Raw genomic sequence first — 12,052 nt, 5'->3', positions numbered from 1 at the left:
CTGAAGGATAGGCACCAATATGATCAATACAGAAAACCTTTCCAATTAGCATCCTGAGCTACCGTTTGTGGTCTCCCAGCAAGGATTTACTTTAATTTATGATTTTTACAATTAGAGAAGATATGTTAATCTATAAATATTTTTCTCTCTTTTCAGGAGAATGCTGTTACATTATGAAAATTATTTGGTAACCAATATCTGAAGCTGGACTGCTGAGAATCTTTGTATCAGAGAAGAGCTTGAAATACCACTGGCTGGGGGAAAAAAAAGTCTTGATAGATGAAGAATGAATGAAAAACACTGTTGCTTCTAACATGCTGTATGACTGTGGCATATCTTTGGTGCAGGGTCAAAGGGGCTCACGTCAAAACTATAAACTCTTTTTGAGTAGAGCTACAGCAAAGACCACAATCCTCTCTAAAATCCAAATAGGTATGTATTTAAACTAACAGCACATTATTACATAGTAAATATTCCTTATTTTATGGCCCAAATTTCCTTGGGCTCATAAGTTTATTTTTCCCCTCTTTTCATCCTGTAAACATAGATATGTGCTGCAGCCCATTCGCATAATAATTTTATGACCTTAATGACTGTGACATGAAACAACTTTATTTGCAAATAATTACCACATTCAGACAACATTATATGAGGCACACTAAATATTAAACAAGGAAGTACATACTGTGTAAATATTTCTATAACAACACATTATGAATTTTATGAACAAGAACAATATTGTGGATTCAGTTACTCCAGAAATCAGCCTGATGTTATAAATAAATCGAACACGATATGACAAGAATGCTACTCCTAGTCAATTTCAGTTAGATCTGGATCTTGTGCAATTGTATCACGATCTGTAGGAAGACTTTTATAAAAGTTATGAAACACTTGGTGTAAGGGGCAGTAAGTCAGGTAAATCCTTCTTCTTTTCACTGGATACAGACATGAGTGATTTGTATTTCCTTTCCACTCAGTCCACTGATGGCCTTCCCCTTCTTCTGAAACGCAACATCTTGAAAGGTTTGTCACCCAAGGAATTCTTGTAGTTGACCATTCCTTCATTGTTAGTATACTGGAGCCATTGAACAGCATGCCATGAGTAATGTTCTCAATCTGTGTTTTTCTTTCTAGAAATCAAACTAGATTTGAGCAGTCCAGCCAAATCATAAAACTGATCTTGGTTTAATTAAACAACATTTAATTGTAGTTTTTTGCCAGTGCTCCTTGGCAACTGGTACAAATCATGAGGATAGTAAACTGAAACATTGCATTTTTTCCCCCTCTGTTTCTCTATCAAGGAACAGTTGATGTCACATTCCATGTGCTTGTGTCCAGCAACTGGGCATTTATGATTGATGACCTTGATGTGAGGGAAGTCTCTCAACACCTTAATGAACATTGCTGCAATATGGGAGTTTTTATTTTGACCCCCACATGTGTAGACAAATGCATGTATAAGCACGAAGCAATTTCGTTTCCTACCCCACCAGCTAAAGCTTCTTGCCACATAGTTGGTGGATTGTCCTTTACAATTGTGATGTACTGTCAAATTAGAAGTCCACAGCTGACATTTGTAGAAAGCTACAGAAGGCATGGCGTAGGAAGGCATTGCTGCAGATCAAAGCTGAAATGTTTTTTAGAATCGTCTTGCTTACACATATCATTGTCTTTTGCTTTTGATAAATAAGCAAAGTCAGCTGCCTCTTGCCTCTTGATATAGTTTTTGTTCGGTTGAGTAATTTTGTAGACCTGCTGCATTACCGGTTTCTTTTGCAACTTCTATTTTCATATGTAAGACGTCACATTTGTGGCATATATCTACTTCGGGTTTTTGAAGGATGGTTTCAAGGCATGAAATTCCCTTTCGTAGATAAATCTGGATACAGGTTTTGCTTTGTTCTCTGTGTATAACTGGTACGTAATTTGCAAATTCAGATGAGCAGGGAGATATCTCTCGTCATTGCTTCTTCTGGTGTAATGATTGTCATACGAAGGGAAAGACAATAAATGAGCTCTTACTTTATTCAATTCTTCCTCACTCATCTTACGTTTCATAGTATGTTTTACATGCCCTTTACTGGGGGTGTTCCAGTAGCACTTTGTCTTTTATTTTTAATGGTGTGTCTTAACAAATTTCTCATGCTCATCCAGTGTGCTGAGGGAACAGTGTTTGCATACAGGTTTCCTTTGACCATTGATTTCAAAACATTATTCACGGTTAATATTCCTGTTTCTAGAACATGTTTCCTTTCTGGTCTCCTGGTTGCCACATGTTTAGTAGTGGCATGCTTTGCTATAAATGCAACTCTTTTAACATTGATACCGAGACCCCAGTATTCTGAAAAAAATAGTTTTGGGAATATCATTTTCCAGTATGAAAAAACATTTATTTTTGCACTATTTAAGAGGTTTCATCTTTCTAGCACCTACTCCCTTCCCACTAACATTAATATCTAATCCAACAATATTGAATAGCCATACCTTCACCATTGCCATTGCTTGTAGAAGGCGGCTCAATTCCATATCTTGAAAGAGATAGGGCTCGCAGGAATATTTTGCGCAATGTATTCTTGTTGCTGATCTGAATCATCAAGAGGGACGTTTAGTTTTTTAGTAACATGACTTTTTCTTATTATTATTTCATCATCTAGGCAGCTCTGACTTTCTGAACCTGGTACATATACTTTGTCTTGATGACAGTCACCATCATAATCCAAAATATCTGACAGTGAAGATGCTAGTTTGTTCATTGATGGTTTGTCAGGGGCTCCCTCCATAATATACCGTATTTTATTGTGTTCGGATAATGGTGAAGACAATATTAAATTGTTATCACTGCATTCATCTTAAAAAAAAATGTAGAAATTAGTAGTGTTTCATATTCAGTATCCTCAATTATTGTTTCTGTAGTTTTACAGGAAGTGCAATCTGACACAACTTTTATGAAGAGGTCTATATGACTACAGTTTATTTAGTCTTGTAAAATGGAAGCTATTATATCAGTTTAAAGATCCACTTACTTGTGTTAATGCCAGTCTGTTTCTGCAGTGAATGAACCATTTCCTTCCCACAGGTAAACACTATTGAACACATTCAATAAACAGTGAATGTTAAATCTTCCCTCTTTCACAATGCAAAAACAATTCACATATTCATAGCACAAGCTTCCCAAATAATACAGTATTGCCAAAACGGGGAAAGATTACAGAATACCAAATATAAATTAAAAATGTTTTATATTAGATTATATTAGATTAAATTAGATTTAATTTCATTCCAATTTATCTGTAGTGAGGAGGTCCTCGACAATGTAGAACATGTCAGAAAAGCAACAATACATGACAAATATTTACAACTCAAACATATAAGCTAATGTACCATTCCACAGGTCCCAAGTGGAATGAGCATCATTTTTTAATGAATGCTATATGAAAGAATCATTTTACAAATACTAATGCACTGAATTTAAAATAAAGAAGTCTTTATTTATTTATAAGGTAATAAATGTGTAATTCAACTACCATAATACTTATTTTGCACTGAAATGGTGCATAAGTTAGACTGTACTTACTTATACACACACACACACACACACACACACGTACTGAAATTGTGCAGAAGTTATCAGTTGGTTCTGCTGAGAAATTCTTCAATTGAGTAGGAGTTGGCCACCAATAAATCCTTTAGGCTTCTCTTAATCTGAATTTCATTGGTTGTTAAGCTTTTTATGGCTGCTGGCAAGGTATCGAAAATGTGTGTTCCTGAATAATGCACACCTTTTTGTACAAGACGAAGTGACTTTAGATCCTTGTGAAGATTATTCTTATTTCTAGTATTGATTCCATGAATTGAGCTGTTGGTTTGAAAAAGTGATATATTTTTAATGACAAATTTCATTAAGGAATAAATATAGTTCCCTAAACAGGCTTCTGCAGGATGTTCTTGAGTTCACACCACTGCACGTTTTTGTGCCCGGAAAACTTTAGCTTGGCTTGATGAATTACCCCAAAAAAATAATCCCATATGACATTATGGAATGAAAGTAAGCATAGTATGCCAGCTTTTTCATTTTTATATCCCCTATGTCTGACACAATTCGCATTGCAAATAGAGATTTGTTACGACGCTTCAGCAGTTCTGTGGTGCCCAGTTGAATTTATTATTAAGCTGTAATCCCAAGAATTTAAAACTGCCCACTTCTTCTATCTGCTTGTCATCGTATGTCAGGCATATACTCAGAGGACACCCCTTACAATTTTTGAACTGCATATAGTGTGTTTTTTCAAAGTTTAGTGACAAAGAATTGGCTAGGAACCAGTGATTAATGTCCAAAAATATTTTATTAGCTGATTTACACTTGATTTGCTATTTATTGCAATGTTTGTATCGGCACACAAAACGAACTTGGCTTCTGGTAATCCTACTGATGAAAGGTCATTGATATACACAAGAAAAAGTAAGGGTCCTAAAATGGAACCTTGTGTGTTACTAAGGGCATAAGTCAACATAAAAGTTATTCAGCTTATAACATGCTGCTGATACTAAGGGCGTAAGTCGACATAAGCCCTTAACGCAAAACAAATGTTAGCAAATATGACTTAAGGCACAGTGCCCATTTGATTTAGTAGGCCTTGTTTTGCACCCTGATGTAAGCCCTTTATACCACACTAAAGCTTGGGTTTTCTTTGTCATGGTCATTTAACAAACCATAATTGACCAAAAAGTGACTTACATCCTTACGACCCTGCACTAAAGATATATATCCTGTAAACGCCTGACCCGTTCAACTCATAATTGGCAAGCTGCAACTAAGTTACAAATGCATGCAGGGCAACAAAGAAATTACACATGGACAAATGTTATTAGTAAACAGAAATAGATTGGTGGCTCATCAACTGTTTTCAGTCAGTTAATATGTCATCATTAAGAGTTTCAGATGCAATAACTACATATCACTTTAAACAGCAATGTACTGAAGCAGGAGATATTTCTACCATGACAGAAAACAGCCAGCTCTAATGTTCATGGGTCTGGTGAATAAATAAATAAAGTACATACACCTAACCTCACCAGACGAACAGGTAGATTATGGTTTAACATCTTGTCAACAGCATTATCACTGTGGATGGAGAACAAGCTCAGACTGTAAAAAGATGGGGACAGTAACATGTCACATCATTTTCATATAAACTAAAACATTTGTCTTATATAATTTAAAGAAACCACGAGAAATCTAAATCTTTGTTGCTCGATGGTTGAATGAAGTTACTCCCAAATAAGAGTTCAATGCCCTAACCATTATGTCATTTCACTTCATACAAATAATGTCACCTTGATCCTGTGAAAGTTTAACAGGCTTGCAACTTTTGATATAAAATGCTACTTGTTGTGGCTTGAAGTGGACTAGCTTGTGAAAGTACTGAAAAAGTATTCTTGACACTTGTTGTTTGGGTGGTTGTATCACATTGTTCTATAGGATTTTTTTGCCACCAAATATTCCGTTACATGGTGGCTAAGTGTTTAGTAATACTTAGCCCATGACTCAAACCTGACCTTGGAATAACATTGTTTGATTAGCGGTGATTGGAAAGTAATTTAATATGAAGCAAAACTGTGACAATAATGGAAAGCTTAGAAGTGGGGAGCTGTGTGAAGAGGAAACAACATTTAAAGATGCAAATGCTGTAGCAATCAATTAGAAGATGTACAATGTAGTGGACAAAAATGAAAAAGCTAATGAAAGGTTGTGTAAAATTATAAAGCAGAAAGATGATTTAGTAAACAAAGACAGAGTGAACAGTGCATGTATAGTACAAAATAGTAATGGTGAGGTGTTTGAATTAAAAGAAAGTAGAAGGTATGTTAGTACAAAAAGACTACGCAAAAATATATTTGATATATAGGATGAGGAATATATGGGACTGGTTAAATTAGAAGCTACTGGTTTGTCTAAAGAGGATGAGAAACATTTAAAGTATAGAACACCCAAATACAGGAATCCTTATGTGAGGACAGTAATTTACTTGTACAAAAAAAAGTGTCAAGTAAAGAGACAGATAGTTCTGTCGTTGAGAAGATTCCACCTAATGTAGGCTTATATGCTGCTGAAAGTAACAAAATGTGGAAGAGAACCCATTTAATGTTACTAAAGAAAGAGTATGACAGCAAATGTAAGGAGTTAGTAGACGGACAAATTGAAAACATCTGTAAGGTAAATTATGAAAGTTTTATGATGTTGATTCTGTCTCATAATGACTGAGTTCTATTTAACTTTACTGGTATTGGAAATCATTATTATTTTGTTAACTGTTTGAGGATACTGGAAATTATAATGTGGGGTAATATGTGTACAGCATACAAGGCAGTAGGTTTACATGCAAAGTTGGAAACAAATGTGTTAAAAGGAAAATGGTTTGTGTGTCATGCTTTATTTTCTTAAAATTTTGAGGGAAAGATGTATCACAAGTACATGCAAATTTCATTTCTTTAATAGAAACAGATGATGCAAAATGCGACGACGATTTGAATGAACATTAGCATGTGAGCCCTAAGGGGTTCATGAATCCTTTTCAAGATATTTATCTGGCTATCACAAGGTACTGAACTATTTTCTATTTTTCAGTCTTCTGCATGGCATCTTTCCACGTTACCTTCTTCTGTCTTTCTGTTCTCTCTCCATTCAGTAATAAGGGTACAAGTGCTACACTTTATTCAGGGTAATATCACTATAACAAGGAAAATTTATTCACATGTATTACTGGAAAGTGAAAAATTATCTCAAGTTTTCTGAAATGAAGTTGAAATTTACAGTTTCAAAATAGAAAGTACTTCTGATAGTAACAACATTTAATGTTTCATATTCATGTTCTTTCTACTTCAATAGAGAATAATGTGTTTGAATACTGGCTGTATTTAAGGAATTATTATGCTTTATTAATGAATTATGGTCATATATGGGAAAAATTATGTTTTATTTAAAAGAATGTGGTTATGCTCTAGATTATTTCATGAAAATTAGATTGTTAAGATTGATGAATTGTCATAGTGTAAACCTATTGTCAGCAAATGGACAGTGATTGTTATGGAAAATCTATTCATAAAATTAATATTGTTGTGAACAGAAAACTTCAAACTGGAACTTCATATACTTTAAAAATTTTATTTACTGTCTCCATTACATTTTGAAATGGATTTTGATCAGAGGAGGCGAGCTGTTTATCGGTTTACAGGCACATAGGTAAATGAAAGAGGATGTTTATGAGACCACACCAGTAATAAAATTTTTAAGGGCTGTGTGTTTCAAACTATATATAAAACGCATATTTTCTGAGGCTTTTTGTTGTGCCTATCTACAACTCATTATCTCCCCATGGGTATTAATGTTTCAAATGCCTTTGATAAGAAATTGAAGATTTTGTATATGTGCTAAACAGTTGTGGATTGAATATGAATGTTTTCAGTTCTGCACATTCATATTCATTTCACAACCGTTCATATTCATCATGACAAACAGTACTTATTTACAGCAAGGGGTAAGATAACTTTGATATGTTCTGACTGTGAACCTGATGGATATAAGAAAAATATGAGTTACAATCAATAGTTATGTAAATGAAAAAATGTGTTGGTATAATGAAAATTAATGGAAATAGTTGACAATAAACAATATTCACTGAAATCATGTTGTTGCTGACTATTAACAATCCGACTTCTCAAAAGTACTAATGTAGAAGTAGAATGGGTATGGGGAAGCATTTTTGCTGAATTTGTTCTGTATGTCTTGTGCAAGCAAGCATCAATTACATATTTCTTTTTGATTTTTTTCTCTGTTCCATTATGAATAACAACAACTGAAAAATGTAAGAAGTGACCAGTGAACCAAGGCAATCAGTGAGAGCTAAACAACTGATTCCTTGTTGCCATAGGTTGCAAATGAGGGCATGGCTGTTTTTAAGTGCACTGAAATATGGTTTTGTAGTGCAAGTGTCTTTTAGATGAAGTAATTGAAGATAACTGGTCGGACATGCATATTACTGAAATCAACGTCCTTTGCGCAATTTGGACTAGTTTTTGTGCATATGAAAAGCAAAATTAAAAAAAGAAATGTGAAGCTAGTAACTGAGAAGTCATGTTGTACGAGTGTATAAGTGTCAGAAACGTGTACTTGAAGCTGCCAATTCAAATTTATTTTTATGTAGAGATAAATGTATTTTTTATGCAGAGGTAAACGTAATTTTTTATGTAAAGGTAAATGTAATTTTTCCTTCTTTATTGTATTTGTATTTGCTTCCTGTGTATCTAGTAAGCTGCAATTTTTGGAGTTGAGTGTACAGTTTAGTAAGATTTCTGTTTTAAGTGACTTTACCTGTGTGCAAATTTTGCCTGGGGATAATATCTGGCACTGTGTGAAGATGCTTGACATAGGGTGACCAGATGTCCTGTATTGATACAGATCATCCTTTATTTTAGCTCAAGTGTTCCCTTGTCCTGGCAAAATACATAACAGGGCATATACTGTCCTGTTTCTCATTAACTGTCCCTTATATTTTGAAAGGTGCATTTTCAAGAGAGATGTAGCATAACCGAAAGGAGAATAAACATGGTCATACCCAAAGAATAAAGAAAATACCCCTGTTGATTACACCAAACTAAACCAGGGATGATTTCTGAAATCCTTTTGTTGGTACTACTTAAAGCTTTCACATGGCAAGCAGTTCATTACTTCCACTTTCTTTGTGCATTGCCTATTGCTTCAGCTCACCACATTTAAAAATGTGGTTTTAATGGATTTAAAGAGTCACACCTAACCTTACTTTATGTTGCATATTGCAAACATTTCATATAAATGCCAAACAGAAAGTACATATTTAATGACTAAAGCTAGGTTTCCATTTCTGAAATTAGAATAATAAAGCGAGAACTTATTTAGCACATTGCGTAAAAGTACTTCTTGAGTCTACAATGGGAGTCAGTATGATGTTCTGCAATACATTAACGTTAAGAAACACAAGTTAACAGTTTCAAGCATAACTTTGTCACAAAGTTTGATGTCTTTTTGCACAAAACATGAGAATAGTGTCACTGCAAAAGAAGAAGAAACTCGTCTAGCTGCTGAGGAAGCTTCAGTAGCTTTCCATGCAATGTAATGAAACATGGTGTGGCGAGGGCCTCCCGGCAGGTAGACCTGATCGCCTGGTTCAAGTCTTTTGAGGTGACATCACTCTTCAGCCACTTGCACATCAATGAGGATGAAATGGTGATGATGGAGACGACACAAACACTCAGTCCCTGAGCGGAGAAAATCTCCAACCCAATTGGGAATCAAACACCCCCCAACATGACAAGTCAGTGTGCTGTCCACTCAGCTATGGTGGCAGACAATGAAACATAATCATTTCTTCAGGTCAGTGGACTGCATTGCTGCAATAAACAGGTTGTTTTGTTAGAAAATCTGTTCTAGAACAAAATGTGAATTATAATAGTAAATGTGTTGGCTCCATATGCATTGCATCACATTTATGAGGAGCTTAAAGATGTAAAATAAATTTCAGTTATGGTAGGCATTTCTAATCACAAAAGCGTAAAACTGATATGAGGGCTTGCTAGATACATCGTGCCAAGTAAGGGCATTGAAGTAAAGGTGGCCGACTTCAGGAACGCAACAAGTGATACAGTGAAGTCTTAATACTTAAACAGATTTTGATGAAAATATACTGAAAGAAACATGTGAAAATGACCTTTTTAAAAAAGTGTACCATGTTAAAAATGGTCCAGAAATATTGAGTGTGTCAGTGAAAAATGGTCTATCATTTTCAACATCTTTGCAACTCAAGATATCTGCCGCAAAAATTTGCAGCTCATCACTGAGTTTTCACTACTTCTATCTGGTACTAACACTGCTGCTGAAAGTGTTTTCTCTGTCACAAATGCTTTATGGGCAAAAGAGTTGAATAGGTTTAGTGTGGAAACTGTTATAGAAATAATTATAACTGAGACTCATTTTCAAAATACTTCATGTGTTGATTTTTATAAAATTCTTTTTGAAAATATCAATCTCCCAAATGATACATTCTTCTGCAAAGTATAACTGAGTGTGAGAGAAAAGTAACGTAATGATATAATAACCACTGAAGAGGAACCAGTTAAATTAAGTATTTTTTTTCAGGTGATCAAGAGTGTGACCCTAGTAAAAAATAAAGAGGCAGGTGAAACAGAAAGAGACAATTGTAAATCGAATATTAGATGACTTCCATTCATCCACTAGAGGACAGCACCAGGTGATGGACAAGAGCTACTGGATGAGAAATATTGAGAGTGGACTGGGTTATCAAAAGAAGAAGAAGCAGGAGTCAAGTCGAAGGAAGGAAGGAGGTTAGAGTTTAACATATTATGGACAGCACAGCCATTACAGACTAAAGCAGAGTCAAGTGGAGTGGGGGTAAGGAGAATTGAAACTACATGGATGATGAATTAATGTGCAACTTTTTTATGAACTGATAAATAGTAAGGTTTTGGTTTGTATAAATTGAGATGAGGAGTGTGACTTAATTCATTTTCACACCACAGAAATTGTTACTAATTTTATGAATTTTCCGTAATGACAAATTGTAGAAAGTTTAATTGTTATGTGAAGAAGCTGTCTCAGTTTTTGGTGTTATAACTGAAAAGGTTTTGAATATAGTGCAACTGCATCTACAGTAAAAAGTGTGTAATATTAATTTCAATTTTCTGAATATCCTGGTCCTAGCTTTTTCAGCATGGAATGTTCAATAATAGAATGCAGTATGACATTAATCAACAAGTACTGCAAGTAAAAGAACACTTATCTTATTAGTAACAATAAGAACATTAAGTACTGAGTTTTGGTACGTCCTGTGTTTCATTGTTGTGTTAAATGTTAGAATCTTTAATTTCTGTTATGATTGGTCATGTTAATGGTACCAAAAGTATGGGATCCCTTTTGAGATTTGAAGATTGTCAATTGGCAAGAGAAATACTAACTTTTGAAGTGGCAGAAGTTGGTGTTTGAGTAGGTACATCAAGTAGGTCTATAGAGTTTTCTTTTGCCATTAAATATCAAGTACCTCAAATTCTGGCCTACCATTTCATCACTTCTCATTACAAATTTTATATTTAACAATGGACTTCGTGTATCACACTTGTTCCACACAATGGTAAAACTTTTTATGAAGGGCTTTGTAAAACAGGCACTCTGCTCATTATTTTTGAAATCCATGGTATCTTCATGAAATGTTAATGACACATGTACAGGTAGATTTTATAGTAAGGATGGTCGCAGTGGTTTTTACATAATCTTAATTTGATATATTGTAACATAATATTTACAATGGAGATGGAAGAATGTGGCTGCATGCCCTTTTTACAAGTCTTGGTGTAACATAAGAGTATGAAATCACAGAACTATCGGTCATGTGGTGCATCTAAAGTACACTGATAATTTATATTCGCATGTGATCACGTAGCATTACTGACAGACAACGACCATTCTCCAGACAGTGGTACACGGAGCTCAAAGCTTTCCAAACACAGATAACCTGCAAACAGAATCGTAACATCTCCAACCTAAATTTGTGCTATCAGATAAAGAGGGTGCTACCAATACATATAAATCACAAGAAAGAAGATAATGATAAGAGTTTCACGACAACAGCCTGTCAGTCACGAATCAGAAAGTTTCCACTACAATACATAGAGTAATTAGGATATACTAAGTTCAAATAATGTTTTCTCCTTCCAGTCTAAACTTCAGAGGTTTTGAGCTCTAGCAAAGATAACATGGCAACCACACAGACCAAGAATTTATAGGATTACAGATAAATGCAACGAGTCTTACACAGGACAAAGGAACATATACCCTTCACAAGTGTGTTTTAGATCACCAGTGACATACTAGTCTCCAATCCAACAAATCTGCTTAAGAACATTGCATTTCGGAGAGTCATTTGATGTTCTACAATGAAACCTACAACTCTGCAGACACCATGGGTTAACGTATTTGTAGAAATTTGACTGCCACAAAACATCA

At 34.7% G+C, this 12,052-nt stretch overlaps 1 long non-coding RNA gene across 2 annotated transcripts in view; it reads left to right on the top strand.

Annotated features, from left to right (window-relative positions):
* LOC126354934 (uncharacterized) overlaps positions 1 to 10,771 on the top strand; it is a 74,299-nt gene extending 63,528 nt beyond the window's left edge. For both annotated transcript variants that reach the window (XR_007565407.1, XR_007565406.1), the window contains 2 exons: positions 157 to 432; positions 10,172 to 10,771. This is a non-coding gene — a long non-coding RNA (uncharacterized LOC126354934). The remainder of the gene's footprint in view (positions 1 to 156; positions 433 to 10,171) is intronic.
* Positions 10,772 to 12,052: the final 1,281 nt, after the last annotated feature.

This window comes from Schistocerca gregaria, chromosome 3 (genome assembly GCF_023897955.1).
Source record: "Schistocerca gregaria isolate iqSchGreg1 chromosome 3, iqSchGreg1.2, whole genome shotgun sequence".
Classification (NCBI taxonomy): Eukaryota; Metazoa; Arthropoda; class Insecta; order Orthoptera; family Acrididae; genus Schistocerca; species Schistocerca gregaria.
Note: the sequence above shows the minus strand (reverse complement) of the source record. Positions and strands in the feature narration are given on the sequence as shown.